The sequence below is a fragment of the Ambystoma mexicanum genome, chromosome 4p (assembly GCF_040938575.1).
Source record: "Ambystoma mexicanum isolate Mex_15411 chromosome 4p, UKY_AmexF1_1, whole genome shotgun sequence".
Taxonomy (NCBI): Eukaryota; Metazoa; Chordata; class Amphibia; order Caudata; family Ambystomatidae; genus Ambystoma; species Ambystoma mexicanum.
Window position 1 is genome coordinate 1136945791 of NC_090927.1, and position 16158 is coordinate 1136961948.

The window sequence follows — 16158 nt, forward strand, 5'->3', positions numbered from 1 at the left end:
ATAACACTCCTCCATCCCTATAATCAGCAGCACATATTTTCACCGTTCCCCTCATGCTCACAGGGGCTTTAGATCTGCTGAGGAGTATAACTCATTCAGCATCTGTCCCCAATCGACCACCACCCCTTCCTCTGATTCAGGGGCCGCAGATCACCACAGTATATCAAGCTCCGCCATCCTCCACCTACGGACATCTTGCATCCAGTACACAAAGGACGGACCCTGTGGAAATGTTAGCAGCACTCCAACCCCTGGCTGATCTAAAAAAAACTCTCAATCTTTCCCCGCAGAGTACCGCTAAACTTCACGTCCTCAAGCACCCTGGCTGGTAGACACCACAAATTCGTCTGTGACCTCCATTGCAGTCCCTCCAGTCGCATCACTAACAGTGAGTGGTCTGAAAGAACCCTCCCTAAGTATTCGGTGTTACTGAAGGAGTGAAAAATGCTCTGTCCACACAAATATATATAATCAGTCCAAGAATGTGAACTATGCACCCCTGAGAAAAATTAATAGCCTAGATCCTCACCATGTGCCACTCACCATAGCTCCACCAAGTCCAGATTCCTAACTATTTTACGTAGTGCTACCGCCGTTGCTGTATCTGTGATCCTGTCCTCCCTGTGTTATCCAGATCTGGGTCCAGGTGACAGTTAAAGTCCCCTCCCCATTTTAATAACCCCTCTCTTTATCCCCCACTAAGGTCAATACCGACGGGAAGTAATCTTTATCTTCCACATTGGGTGTGTGGGTGTTGACCGAGCAAATGTCCCTCCCTTGTATATTACCGAGAAGTACCACTGTCCTCCCGATGTCATCTGTCAAGACCTTTCACACCTGAATGGGAACTCCTGATGCTATCCCTATCAGCACCCCCTTGCATATCACAAATAAGAAATCCCCACTACAGTGCACTCCCATCACCGTCTAAAAGAGTTTAAGTCCTCCTGCCCTAGATGTGACTCCTGGAGCATAGCCAGTTGAATAGCATGGCATCTCTGAAATACCCATGCCTGCTGACACTTGAGTTTGTTACCCAATCCGTGGATGTTCCACGTCCCAATCTTCAAATAATCACCTTCCATTTTATAATTGTCCAGGGCCCTTCCCCGTACACTTTCCTTCCAGATCTACCCTCCCACTACACCGGCAACCCATCTCCCTCTGCACTGTAGACCACCACCTCCAACTGAACACACTAATCCCTGCCCTCCAACCAAAGCCCAACAACCATCTTCCCCAAATCCTCTACCCACCCTTCCCTTGTGCCACCCTCCTCACCCCTCTGCCCCATAGCCCAACTGGCCTGACAACAGCCTCCAACCAACTCCCCTTCATGTCTGGCCCCTCAGGCCCCCTTCCCAAAATTGAACCCTTCCCCTCTCACGTCAAAACTCTAGACCCACCAGTCATTCCTCACGATCAACGTCCCCTTCCCACACGTGGACGGCAAGAGGTCCAGGGACCTGGCCTTCCAGCCCCCATGCCTCCCGCCTCAATAATCTCTTCTCACCTCCCATACCCTATCAACTGCCATAGCCCCCTGTACCAGCCATCTCAAATAATGGCTCACATTCAACACTGCTCAGCCCGGATCAATTCCCTACCTATGTAGAACCCTCCGCCTTCTCCCCCCTCGGGCCATGGTGCCTCGGCGTTGATTCTAGCTAGTTCCAGACTTCCTGAGGTGTTGTGAAAAAACAGGATTTTTCCGTCCGCAATAACTTTCAATTTGTCTGGGAAGAACATCATATATTTAATGTTGTGATCTCTGAGATACCCCCTCACTGCATCATACGTTCTTCATTATTTCAGCACCTCCAGCGTGAAATATGGAAAAATATGTAAGTTTGCCACTATCACTCTTGGTTTACCATCCAATGGCGGGGCTCTACCTGGAACCCTGTGCGGCCTCTCAACATTAAAAAACTTTGGGAGTCCCTTCACCCATAAGGTCTCAAGGATAAGGTGTTCCACAAAGAGCTCCACACTGGGTCCCTCCTCCCTCTCAGGAACCCCTATCAGTCGGATATCACAACGCCTGAGAGCATCCCACTGCAGCTTCCGCTCTTGACTCCAGTGCCCTGGTTGCTCCCACCAGGCCTACAACCTGGTTCTTGAGGCGCTGTAGATCGTCCTTGACCATGCTCACCCTTTGCTCCACCTTTGTGACCCTCTCTCACACCTTGCGTAAATCCGCCTTCACCAGGGACACATCGACCCCCACTTCCTCAATACTCTCTTCCAAGGAGGCCTTGGTAGCCTGGATTGCCTCCGTCAACGTATCCAGAGTCACCCCACCGGAGCCCTCTGCTACTGTTCAATCAATCACTTGACATGTCCCCTGCTGTTTCTGATGCCTGTGCTTGGGGTCAGTATATTTCTCAATTTTCTGCTGGCCTTTAGCCCAACAGAGTACCTACAATGCTCCACTATCTTGCTCTCCACAGCCCAGGTCAAGGTTCCAAGATCATTGCTCTCCTTTCCACTCCCGATCCATCAATAAGAACCACCATCAGACCTCCACGCCTCTTCTCAAGCTGGTCCACAATTTAGTCCCCTTCCAAGCATAGACTTTCAGACCACCACTCTGGAATTCTTTTGCTTCCTTTTCTTCAGTACTTCATTTTTCACACTACAACCCTACTCCCTGACGAACTCGCTGCCAATTGTACGGGTCACCTGAGGGGAGGAACCCACTCCCTGTTCGGCACTGGGGCATAGGGATGTCCTGATGGTTATAATCCCACATGTCACTCCTGCTTCAATGCCACCTCCGGGCCGGTAGTCAGCTCTCCTTTGCCCTCTCTTACTATTGGGCGAGGCGCTGCGCTTCCTCCGCCTGACACCCCGGACACTGCCACTTTCGCTCACCACTTGTTCCTTGGGTGGGTGCCCTCTGCTGTTGTCACTCCATTCATCGGCTCACATTCCCTCCGATGCGAGCAATGGAGGTGTGTCTGTCTCCTGTAGCCCAGGGTCCGCAAGTCAGGTCCAGCAGCTTCCTCCAATGTCAGCAGCCATATTGAGGCCGGGGGTCCCCTGTTGCCAGCCAGAACTCTTGTCCACCACCAGGGCTTCAATCAAGCTCTCTTCATGGCTCGATTCGATCAAAACGTGCCTCTAAGCTTCTCCAACCCAGGGCTCTATTTCCAAAACCAAAGTTTTGTTAGGATAGCAGGATTTTGGCCAGGATTTAGTTGGCCAGTCTGGAAGCCCCCATAGAGCTACGCGCTCATGCTCTGGCTGCTGGCCACGCCCCTGACATAGGAACATTGAGTTCAGAATTTTCAGTAATTCCATAAATTCTAATGTTAACTCTTCTGTTCCTGCCTTCTAGGTTGGTGATTTATTATTCCATTTGAATAATTTGTGGTCTATTTGCTCTAAGCCCTCCAATCTATCCGCAGCAGTGAAAGTGCACTTTTCAATTTAATTTAACCTTCTATTAATTATGTAAGATTGAATAGTGGATAGTTAATTAAATATTTTTCCAATCCAAAATTAATGGAGCATAGTTTCATTGAAGGGGAAGAATAGTTATGTTCGCTCTTTGTTGAATGAAGACATGCAGGAACAGCGTTTATAAGAGCACAGGAATGCAGATTTAAATAGACACCTAAAAGAATAATAGAGAGCAATACCAAACTTGTGACATAAGTGCCAGACTTGAGCAGGCCTCAGTTCTCACTGGGACCAGATACTAGCTGCAATGTGCGGACTTATGATTACCTCAGGTTTTGTGGTGAAGTTTTACCAGCTGCTATTTCGGCTTCAGAAATGCAGGCATCAGCGAGGTAGCATAGGCCCTCCGTGGATGGAAAATTAAATGTCATGGGACCTTGAATAAATAGTTTTATTAACCCGCTCTGCTGTTTAAGAGACTCAAATGACCATCCCGTTTGATCATTGGCCATGCGCCCAGTTTACCCTATTTCGAAAAAATGAGGCACATATTAGAAAACAAATACACCATGACAAGTATAGTTTGGCATGTTATTAGAACCAGGACAAAAATTGCGCTACTGCTTAAAAGATACATTTTCGATGCATTTTTGTACCAGGATAAAGTTTGCCCTACTGCTTATTCCGTATTAGAACTAGGCTAAACTTTGCTCTGGGGCAAGAATGCAATGACAATGTAGCCACACTTTTAACTTTCGTTACAGGCTAACAATGCACAGACTGGACTAATTTTGACATAATAGCACTGGCAGTTCTGATGTTCTGGATGGCAAGTTATGATGTGATGTGCTTTAGGATGTGAGTTTCAAATCTAGGGGCATTTTTCCACTGCTGTGTCTCTTAAATCTAGGTGCTCCCTTGTCTTCTGATGTGAAATTCGATTCTAGGTGCTTTCTCCCACTGCTGTGTGCTTTGGTTCTAGGTGCATATGTCCACAGCCATGTGTTCTGAATATTTCAAATCCAGGTGCATGCAGCCACTGCTGTGTATCTCAAAGCTGGGTGCACTGTCCCACTGCTGTCTGTTTCAAATCTGGGTGCATTCTCCCATGTTTGTGTGTTTCACAACTGAGTGCATTTTTCCACTGATGTGTCTCAATTCTGGCACATTTTCCACAGCTGTGTGTCCATATCAGGGTGCATCTTTGCCAGCTGCCTGTTAAAATCTGGGTGCATTCTCCCACTCCTGCGTGTCTCAGATCTGGGTGCTTTTCTACTACTGTGTGTCTCGAATCTTGACATATTCTCCCACTGCTGTGTGTCTCTGGTTGTTTGTACTTTGCCAAACAGTGCGAGCTGGCCTACCATGGCATTTGCCTGATCGTGCTAGTTTGCCTATTATTGCATTGCCCTGTGTGTGCCCGTTGGCATAGAACTGCATATCGCCTGATTGAGTAGGTTGGCCTACGCATCTCCCCTATGCTAGTGAGCCTGGAACTGCACGTCGCCTGATCAAGAAAGAAAGCCAAATTATGCATCCTGCATGACTGTGCTAGTCAGCGTAAAATGCATTTATCTTGAATGAATAGGTTAGCCTAATATTGCATTTTTCCCGTTTTTTCAAGTTAGCCAAAACTGCCTTTCGCCTGTGTAAGTGGATGGCAGCTAGAGCTGAGTTCATACTAGACCTAGAGGTTTCCTGACGCACCAGATTTCTATGAAGGGGAGCAAAGTTAATTCCATACCCACAGGGAGGCAATCAAGGAGAGGGAGGCCTCTTCCAACCGCATGTATACTCACAGATATCTCCTACTACCCTTGCTCACCACTCAGCACCTACAACACAAGAATGCAGCTATCCCCCATTATCAATTCGGTCTAGCTGCACACATACTTTTGTACCACCGTGCACACTGCAACAACCTTTATAATGCACATACCCGCATTACAATTGGGCCTAGCTTCACACATACTACCCGCATCACACACTCTGCTCACTACTTTCAGTATTAGAATGCAGATACCCTTCACGAGAATTCAGTCTAGCATCACACACACACACAATGCACACACACACTTTTACTGCCCTAACTAGGTGCACTCTCCTGGACTCCGATCCCCGAGGGTGTTCAACCTACAGCACGTTAAGACCAAAAGAATGGTGAAAAGCACTGTACAAATGCCCATTAATATAACATAACACAACATAACATAACACGATCTGTGTTCTTTCTCAAAGAAAAAGTTAACAGGTGGTGACAAGCATCTGTTAATATGGCAACATCTGCATTCTGCCCAATGGCTGGATTTTTTTTTAGAGAATTAGAGTTAATATAATCGAACGGTAGAACCACAGGAGATTGCCTGGGGAAATTCACTTGGGGAATGGAAAATAAGCAATTGCCGCTTGATTATTATTTTGGTATTAACTTATGCTTAGAGAAAGTTAGCCGATTAAAGATATTATCAAATGAAATTAGTGACCATGCGCTACTTGCTGTATCCTTGATTGGAGCTGCCCCCCTGAACCGGGTGGTGTAAGCGGGATCCATTTAAATGTGGCAGGAAACCATATTTGGTGGATAGCTAGAAACATTTGTGAAGTAAGCCTAGCACTTATTCAGGTGACAGCTAGTGAGATGAGCTTGTTGAAAAAACGGAATGTAGATGAAATAGAAGCATACTTAAAAGATCTTGCTAGGGGAAAGGGATCCGCTAAATCACAACATGTGACCTCCAAGAAGCAATTGAATAGATTTTGTATCGCAATAGGAGATGCTAAGCGAGAAATGAGAAAGAAACTAAGACAAACATACAGTGTGGGTTGACCATTAAATGAGATGACATGTCTAGTTAAGAAAATAAAACTGGAGTATGGGAGTTGATTTAAACGATGGCGATATTCGGTCAAGAACCGCCTCTGGCAAAATATGATCTGTGCCCTTGGCAGTAATGATACGAAGCATATTTCGCACCTTGACATCGGCAAAGGGAGAGAGAGAGTTCAAAATATTATTAATACCATTAAAGAGGAGCCCTGGCTCCCATATCTTATCGCTATAGTACCAGCGCTACTAGCCCAGCTGATGTGGACCATCACCCTGGTGGATGGCCATTGGCAGTGACTGAGAAGGATATAGTGTTGTTCTGAAATTCAACCCGACAGGATGGGCACAGATCCTTAAGATCTTGTTTGATAAAGTTTGTCAATCGGGGGTGATTCCACATTCATGGAAATAAGATCCTGATTTATAAAAATGGGGATAGATTGTTGCCTGAAAACTATAGATTATCATCACTCTTAGTCACCACAGGGAAAATATTTGGTACATTTGTATTACAGATCTTACAAAAATGGTTTGAGGGAAATCTTCTACTCCAGTTCGTTGAGAGAGGATTTCAACCTGGAAGTGCCACTAATCACAACACCAGAGCCTTCGACCATATAATCAGATCGGTCGGCCCAAAAGGCAAGCCAGCAGTCTACGCAGTGTTTGTGGAGTTCCGGGCAGTTTTCTATTATGTAAATCAGGAGAAGCTATGGCTTAAGTTAGAAAAGATGGACTGCCCAAAATGGATGATTAACATCCTTAAGAATCTCCATCTGAATAATGTGTGAGATTACATGACTCCGGTACCTTACTATCATGATTACCTATTAATAGGGGGGGGGGTCAAAAAGGGATCTGGGTTGGTCCCCCTGTTGTTCAACATGTATCCGGTGGACTTGCCTCACTGCTTTCATGCTGAGACAGGATGCTGCTTGAAAATGGGAAAGGTGACCGTAACTTGTCTCCTCTATGAGGACGGTTTGGTAATGCTTTAGAGGAGCTAAGGCCATGTTTGAGGAGCTTCTTCGAGTATGCAGAAAGGAATGATCTTGTCATAAACATGGACGAAACTAAGGCAATGGTGGTAGCCGCTAAAAAGGATCGCCGACCTAGGTTCGAAACTAGTTTGGGAATACTGGAATATGTTGAAAAATGCCCTAATTTGGGCCTAGATGATAGTGCTTCTAAGAATTTCGCTCATTGAGGCAAAAACCAGGAAGGCCCGCATTCAGATTCTAATGATAGAGAAATTTGCAGCATGCGCTGCAGGATATTCTACGGAGGGTATAATTGCCCCTCCATAAACAAAGTTTTTGTTCCACGATTTTGTATGGTATGGATGCTATTGTTATGTATGATTTTGAGTGGCTGGACAGGTTGGAAGGTCACTTTTGGAAACGTTTTCTGAAACTGGCACTCGTGACACCGTTCAAATACCTGTGTCTGGAATTGGGTTTGATGTCATTAAAGGATCAGCTACTAGAGAGGAGAGGAGAATTGTTTCTAAAAGCCACATCCCACCCAACATGTCAGCTTCGATAGGCAACTGGTAGAGACTGTCAGAATAATACAGCTATGACTGTGTGTGAATTCTCTGTATTGAACTACAGACTATTTAGAAAAAACTGGCTGGCACCATGATAGCTATAGAAGTATGGACTACACCACTGAAAAGGCTTCCTTTAGAAAGTGCATAGATAGATGGGATTGGCAAAATAACTATGTACATTTGGCAGTATTGTAATCTTATACTTATGTCTCCCACGCAACCCATCTGAGAGCCCAATCGTATCTATATCAATGCCCAAACCCGGCCGTGCAACACTTTATAGTCAGGTTGTGGACTGATCAGCTGCCTTTATTAATATTCAAAGGGGTTTTAGTGAAAATTCCAAAGAAAGGTCGGATTTACAGAATCTGCAAAATGGAGGAGAATCTTGAAACCACAAGACATTTATTTAGTGAATGTGCTGCGTTAAAATCACTCCATCGGCGTATGCTTGGAAAATATGAGCCAGTATATGATGCAGTTAATAAATTAGAATTTTGGACGGCTTGCCTCAATGCGGAGACAGTGAATTTACAGAACGACCTATATTGGCCATGGCACTGTATTTTGAGGCTCCGAGTGGATGAGCCCCCGGGAAAGCAGGTAGACCTCAGGAAATGTGAACCTATTGTATATCATGAACTAATAAGTTGAGGTTTTATAATAGTTTTAACTGTTTGTATATGTGGTACTTCTGATTGATTGAGGTTTAATCGATATTTTAAAAGTATGTTAATTGATATGGAATCTGTAATACTTGGAGAAATTAATATGTGGAACATTTTATTGTTTTAATGTGGTTTTAATGTATGTATTAATGTATGAGAATCATTTTTTTCCATTTTGTAAAGGTTCTTTTAGAACCAAAAATAAATAAACAAATAATAATGATAATAACAATAATAACGATGGCAACATCTGTATCTGGGGTATCTTTCTCCTTCTCCTCCATAGGATCACTGTCTTCCCAGCAGCAACACATCACAATCTTTGTCTTGATTGTCATTCATGTCACTATCATCATCATCATCATTATGTCACTAATTAGTTGATGGGAGTGGTGGAGATAGAGATCTGGTATTTTAAATCTCATCCCACTGTACACCTGCCCTGTGTGTTTTTCTTACCCTGATATTTGGAACTGAAAGTGCATCTTTGGTGACGGTGGATGTTTATCCTCATGGTGCAATACCTGTGCATACATTAGCCAAGAGGGACTTTTTAGGGCGTTGTTAAACGTGAGTTGAATGATGCCCTCAAATGGTCATTTGTTGTGAACATAGCAGGTGATGCTGCAGATGTGAAAAGAACATGTCAAGGTGCAGGGGAGAATGCGCAGTCCTGGCAACTCCATTACCACATCAGATGCAACAGGGGGGAGCCTAGAGAACAACCAAGGAAGCAACTGATTCCCTGTGATGTCCTGGAGCCCATGATTAAACCCAAACATAGCCAACCAATCTAACACATCCAACTTAGGTTCATACATACCCACAATCTCTTTAGGCATCCGGGGTCTTCTGGGACTGGAACTCCTAGAGGATCCCGGGAGAGAAGTATTTTTAACAGACAATTTCATTCTTCTCTAGCTCATGCTTGAGCTCCATTTCTCCGAGCCTTAGTTCTTGGTGCTTTTGTTCAGATTGGGCACTAATTCTTTTGAATTCTAATTCAAGTCTCATTTTTTCCAGTTCAATGAATGCAGGACTTAATGTGGGACCTGGCAAAGGTCCAGTAGACACAGGCTGAGGTGCTAGAGCAGGCAGAGAGACAGTGGGAACAGTTACATTAGTTTCCTCTTCCTCTTCTAACTCTACAACAATACTATAATTACTTTGATTTATATCATCCTCATGACTGTGGTTTCCATTTGTTGGGGAGGTAGGTTCCTCTGAACCACTACCCAGACTTTGATTCTCTAACGATCTTTCTATCAGTTCCATTTTCTTGCCTTTTACAGGAAGATCTTTATGTCTACAAAGAACTCTTAAACAATCAGCAGTTTTTGCAGAAAGGGACTCCTGGCTGTAACTTTCCATAGTTCCATAGTTGACTTGTTAAAAAAATAGCTTTTACAGTGCTAAGCCTTGTGGTTAGTTGCACTAAAGTATCAGAAGCACTCTAAAATGTATGTACAAATCGCACTGCTGTACACCAGTGTTAGGCAGAATCCTGTGCAGTTCCCTTGGGGAACACTGCAAAAAGATTAAGACTACAGGAGTAAGCAGTAAACCCAATTGGTAGCAGTCTGCACCACCCAGATTTACCTGGTAGCTGTGGCTGAGCAGTCAGACTTCTCTCAAGAAGAGTAGGGCAGTATATAGAGTATACACAATAGGGCTAAAAACACAGTAGAGCAAACAAACACTGACCAGAGCTTTGTATAAAAAGTATATAATGATTTATTTAAAACACACTTTAGGCAATACACTAGCACTCTAAATAAAAAACAAGTTAAAACACAGTCAGGTAAAGTATACACACCTCCCTTGATAACTATTAGACAAGTCAGAGTTAAAACACCACGATTTGTTAAAACAGATGTGAGCGCGTAACCTAGATGGCACTCCAATAGTTAAATGAAAGGGAGAGAAAAAGGCAGAGCATAGAAATAAAAGAGGTCCCAACACTTTTAGGAGTTCTCAGAAATTGAATAAAGGCAGTATACACTGTAGAGCCAAAGTTCATAGGCCAGGCCCACTTTAAATGGAGCAAACAAAATGTGCCCAGGATCACATGGTTTAAAATGCACTAAAAGTCTTTGCAGAATGTTCAAAAGAGGTTGGGGCGATTCAAGAAGGTAAAGTTAGAAGGTCTGGGGCCAACCCAGTTGGAAAGCCAAGGATTTAAGGGTCACTTTGGGCAAACCAAAGAACGGGAGGCCAGGCAGGACACAGTACCTTAAAGAGAGAGGAAGCTCCAGCGGTGGCAGTTGTTCCTGGTAGTGGTTGCAGTTTGCTGTTTCGACCTGGGGAAGAGAGGATCTTGTCGAGGAGGAAACATGGAGTCGATGCACTGGACAGGGATGAAACCAGCCGTGGAGTTTGTCGGTAAAAGGTGCGTTCCTTTTATACGCGGTCAAAGTGGTGAAGCTTGGCTATCCGGCGCCGTGGTGCTTGGCACGGGCGATTCGACCAAGAGACATCTCTGGAAGGCGAAAGGGGCAAACTAGTTGTTCCCACCAGATCAGAGAAAGAAGACTCGTCCAGCAGAAGATCTTCTCTTGTCGTTGGGAAAGTGGTGAGTTCGTTGCAGCAGGGCTTCACCAGTGGTGTCATCGTTACAGATGGCTCAGCTTCTTCCCTCTTCAGATTCTTAGGGCCTGTGGCGACTTCTCAAGTTCCAGTCCCAAAGGCCCTGCTTTTATGCAGAAAAACCCCCATTCAACAGCCTAGCTGTCACTCACACATGCTAAGTGGTGAGCCGGGCGGCTCACCACTGGGCCAATCAGAATAGAGTGCGAATTGAGTTGCTAAGGCAACGCAGTCCAGGGTGCCAATTCCCCTCCCCACCCATCCTGTGGAACCCAGACAGAGTGGCACCATTTGGAGGGCTTCTGTGGAGAAGCCCGCCAAAAAGTGGAACATAGGGCTCGACCTTGGTCAGAGTTACAGAGACGGACACGAACGCCATTTTAGAAAAGAGTTCTGGCAAAAAGACCCAACCGTTGATTTAATATTAAATAAATAAACCGGCGGTATCTTTAACATTGCACTAAAAAGTGGTGCGTTTAAAATCAATGGGAAAATCCCATAGGAAATATTCTGGTGGAATATTTTGCATGGTAACCACTGCCAGCAGCCATAAACTCGACAAGGGGGGACTGGACAGTGCCCCCTTGAAAACAGACCCAGGGGCAATATAATTAACCCCTTCCAGTACTTCCACAATATGATGGTTTGTACTAGTTATGTTCACAATTTAGGACTAGTAAAGTCAATGGTGACTTAACATGCCCTGGGAGACAGTAGTCAGTCCCAGGGTATGGAGTCTATGTTTGGGGGTCACTATGACACCCCTGTGTTACTGCACTGAGGGTGCTGGGTAACACACACATAAAAAATAGATGATACCCTATGGAGTAAAAAAAAACATATCCCATAAGCACACAAAGGGCCTCATTACACGGTAGGTGGTAAGGGTTTACCGGTACCGGTATTTTACCGGTACCGGTAAACCCTTTCCGCCTTACTACGAGGTCCCTTTGCGGGTTGGAGAATTTAACGCCTGCTTTTTGCAGGCGTTAAAAACCAACCCGCAAAGGGACCAGGGAGCTAATTACGGTACTGCAATTTGCGGCACCGTAATTAGCGCCTTCCCCATTCCCATAGAGCCATATGGGGCAAAAATGGGAATCAGGAAGGGCAATGGGGGAAAGGGGAATTACCGCCCCACCAACCTTGGAATAGGGCGGTAATTCCCCTTTCCACCAAGGCGGTGCCGGTATTTTACCGGCATGGACCAAGGTGCTAATAGCACCTTGGTCCACCGCCATCTGTGTAATGAGGCCCAAAGAGTCAAATACATACCTCAAATCATGCCTAAGAGTGGGAGGAAAAGAGTCTCACTCTTAGCAGGAGAAAAAAACAAACCCCAAAAATCCAGCAAAGCTGCTGGGGGACTCACAAGGTTTGGGAAATTAGCCTTGTAAGAGAATTCTCCCTAACATGAATCCCCCCTTGTGCCACTGTTAGGCCAAATAAAGACACACTATTCACCTTCCCACAAAAAAGGTCACGATTGGCCATCAGGGATATTATATTATGGCACTCGGATGTCAAGTTCTGAGGAGAATTGATCATTCTTTTAACTGTACTGACACTAATGCATCTGTAATGCCAGGGCATCAATGGCGGAGCGAGCTCCCCCTTTGCTTATGTACTTTCCAAACAGGTTAACTATCAAAACCATGTCTCTATTCCAATACTCATACTCAGTATTGCTCTGTGCTATTGATGCATTAAGTGCTGCAGTTCTTATAACGTGCATAGTTTCATATACATATTAAATTACAACATTGCTCTCACCTGGGATAGCTTTGAACACAGTGATGAGCTCTCACTGTAGACAGCATACCAGATATTTTTCAATACAATTCCCATAAGCCAAGCCAGTATAGCCATAGTATATTGATGCAACTTTCCACTGTACATAGTTATAAATGAAGACTGGTGAATAAACCGGTCACTCAACCCACTGCGTAGCATCTTATCTGAAGACACAACACCTTGGTTTCTTGATTTAAAAAAAAGAAAAAGAACAGTGAACCCGGATTAGGAAATTGTGCGCAGATGCTGTCTCAGAAGAATGTTCTCTTGGATATTCGTAATGTAAGTTTCACATGCACAGGTAATTCAGAGTAATTCAATGCTTTCCAAAATGCATTATGTACGATAGCTTTATTTGAGAGGTCACTGCCAGTGCCAACCCAGATGAACGCCGCCCGGGTGGGCACTCAAGTCACACTTCTACTGATGCAAACATTATAACAAACAACCACCTGCCCCTTCAGAGACTTCCCTGGCCGGAGGCGATCCTTCAACCACAGTCCCAGCAGCTTATCACTCGGTGCAAAAAATAGACACGGATCACCGCAGGGTGCCATTTGACCCGTGCACCGGAGCAGCGTTTCAGATACGGAGCGCAGAAATCATTAGACCGTCAATCAATTAAATGGGAGAGAGGGTGGGGGAAACCCAGCGAGACGGGGCAGGCAAAGAGTCACATCATTGAGGTGATGGGGCGTGAGGCTCTACAGAGAGAACCAGAGCAAGCTGGAAAGGAAAGGTGTGGGTCTGACTTGATTGCCCTTTTTAAACAAACAGCTAGCGAAAATCACATTTCAGCTCACTCTGCATTTTTGTTGTCTCCCTGTTCGCCTAGTTTTCCACACAGCGGTTGAGACTTTTGCCAGGCTTATTTTGTTTGGGAAACAAGTCTGTAAAACAGATCAAATAAGTACAAAATGTACATTTGAACTTTCAACTGATCCTACAGAATGATTGAATGAAGTGTCAACATGTTATACGTTTCATAGTTTCGTACTATTTTAAGATGTTCAGCCGAAAGAAACAGTTCCAGAATAGACAATCCAAAAAGCAACCCCTGACATAAATGGCTATGACTGGTTCAAACATGTGTAGATTAACAGCTTTCTATCGATGTTTAAGGTTGCAATATGTTTCTGTCCCAGCTAGATCATTGCAAATCAAAACAAATCAAAACAAGCTCCAAAAATGCAATTTACTTTAGATATTTTAAAAAAGCTTATACTCACATGATTCAATGTTTCATTTTATTTGGAAGATGCATGGTATCTTTCCCATTCAAAGATGGCCACTAGTTTTGGCTTGTTGCCAGAGAGGTTCCTCAGAGGCAGTCATCCAAGATGGCTGTCTCCATGGAAGAGCTCCGAGCTCAAAGAGTTCAGAGATGGGCAGGAATTGGTGGGATTAGCCATAGGGATTAGCATGGCTAGGGGCAGGGAATGGGAGGGGATCTATAACCAATCAACACCAAATACGCTGTGTAGCCCTTCTCAAATGTTATCTCCATTGAAAAGCATTACAGACCCTCATTGAAAGCCCATATTTGAAGCCCTTATGCTATAGCTCTTATTTTAATGACAATAGTTTTGGTTTAAAGGTTGCACTTCAGCACCAACTAATAGCCCAAACTAATAAAGGAACACAGTGCTGTGCTATTATGTGCAGAGTGCAATGGTGGTAGTAGCCGAGATGTAAGTACTTTTTAAAACAATTAAAGGAGAGCGACAGCTTTAACACACACATGCGCTAACTCTGTCTCTTCCCATGGAGCCCTGCACTGACAGGTGTCGTCACAGCGGCTGACAGTGTAAGCATCCATCTGGGCACAGTTCAGAAGAGCTCCGCCTTTGGAAATAAAGCACATCCAGTGAAGTGGAGGCTGCCCCACAGTAGCTGCGAGCACTGGCAGATGTCAAGCAGAAGACATGCTGCTTTTGGCATGCCATGCAGGGGTGCTTTCGTCTGAGCATAGCTGAAGCTGGGGCAAGAGCACACTTGCCCAGTATGCATGAGCCACTCACCATGAGAGCTAAGACGCTCCTTGCAAGGAGTGCAGCAATGCATCATGGGCCTAGCGAAAAGAGGTCTTTCAATAACACTCTTTGATTTGATCACCTATTTATATAGTGCCCACCAAAAACTGAATTGTCTCTTGGCGCTTACTGCAAAGGTAATTTTGCCTGATTCAGCTATAGTGCTTTTAACAAGTTTGGAATGGCAAACCAGCAAATGCACTCTGTTTTTCTGAATGAACATGACAGAGGAAGAGTAAAGGAGACAGGAAAATAAGAGAGAGAAGGTAAAAAGGTAATAAAGAGAAAGTGAGATACAGAGACAAAGAGAGAGGGAGAGAGGGAGAGACAGAAAGAGATTGTGAGAGAAAAAGAGGCAAACAAATGCAATATAGCGAGAAAAGGAGGCAGAAAATGAGAGCAGAAGAGAGTAAAAAAAGACAAAATGTAACAAAAGGAGTAAAAAAAGAGATAGAGAGAGTGATAGATAGAGAAGGGAGCTAATGATAGACGATAAATCGGATACAGCAAGTGGTTTGCCTTTCGTATACCAGCCTCCCCAACACTAGGAATGCAAAGTGCTGGCCCTAGCTCACTGATTCCCTGCTATGTCATTCCGATCTGTTCCTTTTGATAGTTCCCCTCTTGTGGCTCCTGCCTCGAGGCTACAAACATGGTGCCCGATAGCAACTGAAGACACATTTCCGATAATAATCAGTGCGCATCCTTAAATCACACATCCCATCGAGAGCATATTTCAGGATAAAGTGATGCCTCCTTCCCTCTTATTTACTGGAATGGTTGAAAGACTGACTCACCTGCCTGGAATTTACACCTGCCATCCCCTGATCAAAAAAGAAGGCAGCGCTGCCTTGCAGTATTTTTAGTGCAGTGGTAAAACAACACAACGAAAAGGCACATGGAAACCCGAGACTACACAAAACCACCCACAAATGTCACATGTCTGGATCCTAGGCTACTCGACATATATAACATGCATGTATAGGTTGTGGTTGAGCGGTAAAAGGATGTTATGAGTAACATGTCTTAGAGTTATGTAGCGCCTTATGGTGATTTCTGTTTTCTCAGAGACAAGCTATATATAGGTATTCCCTAAGATTTGTTACCCAATATTGTATGCTGTGCAGCGCTCTGATGCTTCCTAGCTTTAAATGGACGCTATATCAATCACTTGCCACCATCCTTCATTCATTCATGCATTCACAACCCAGACAGAAGAGAACTATTTATTTCCAAATTCTGAGACCACAATAAATTAGAAATGTGACAGACTTGTCTGCACTGCACAAGCCA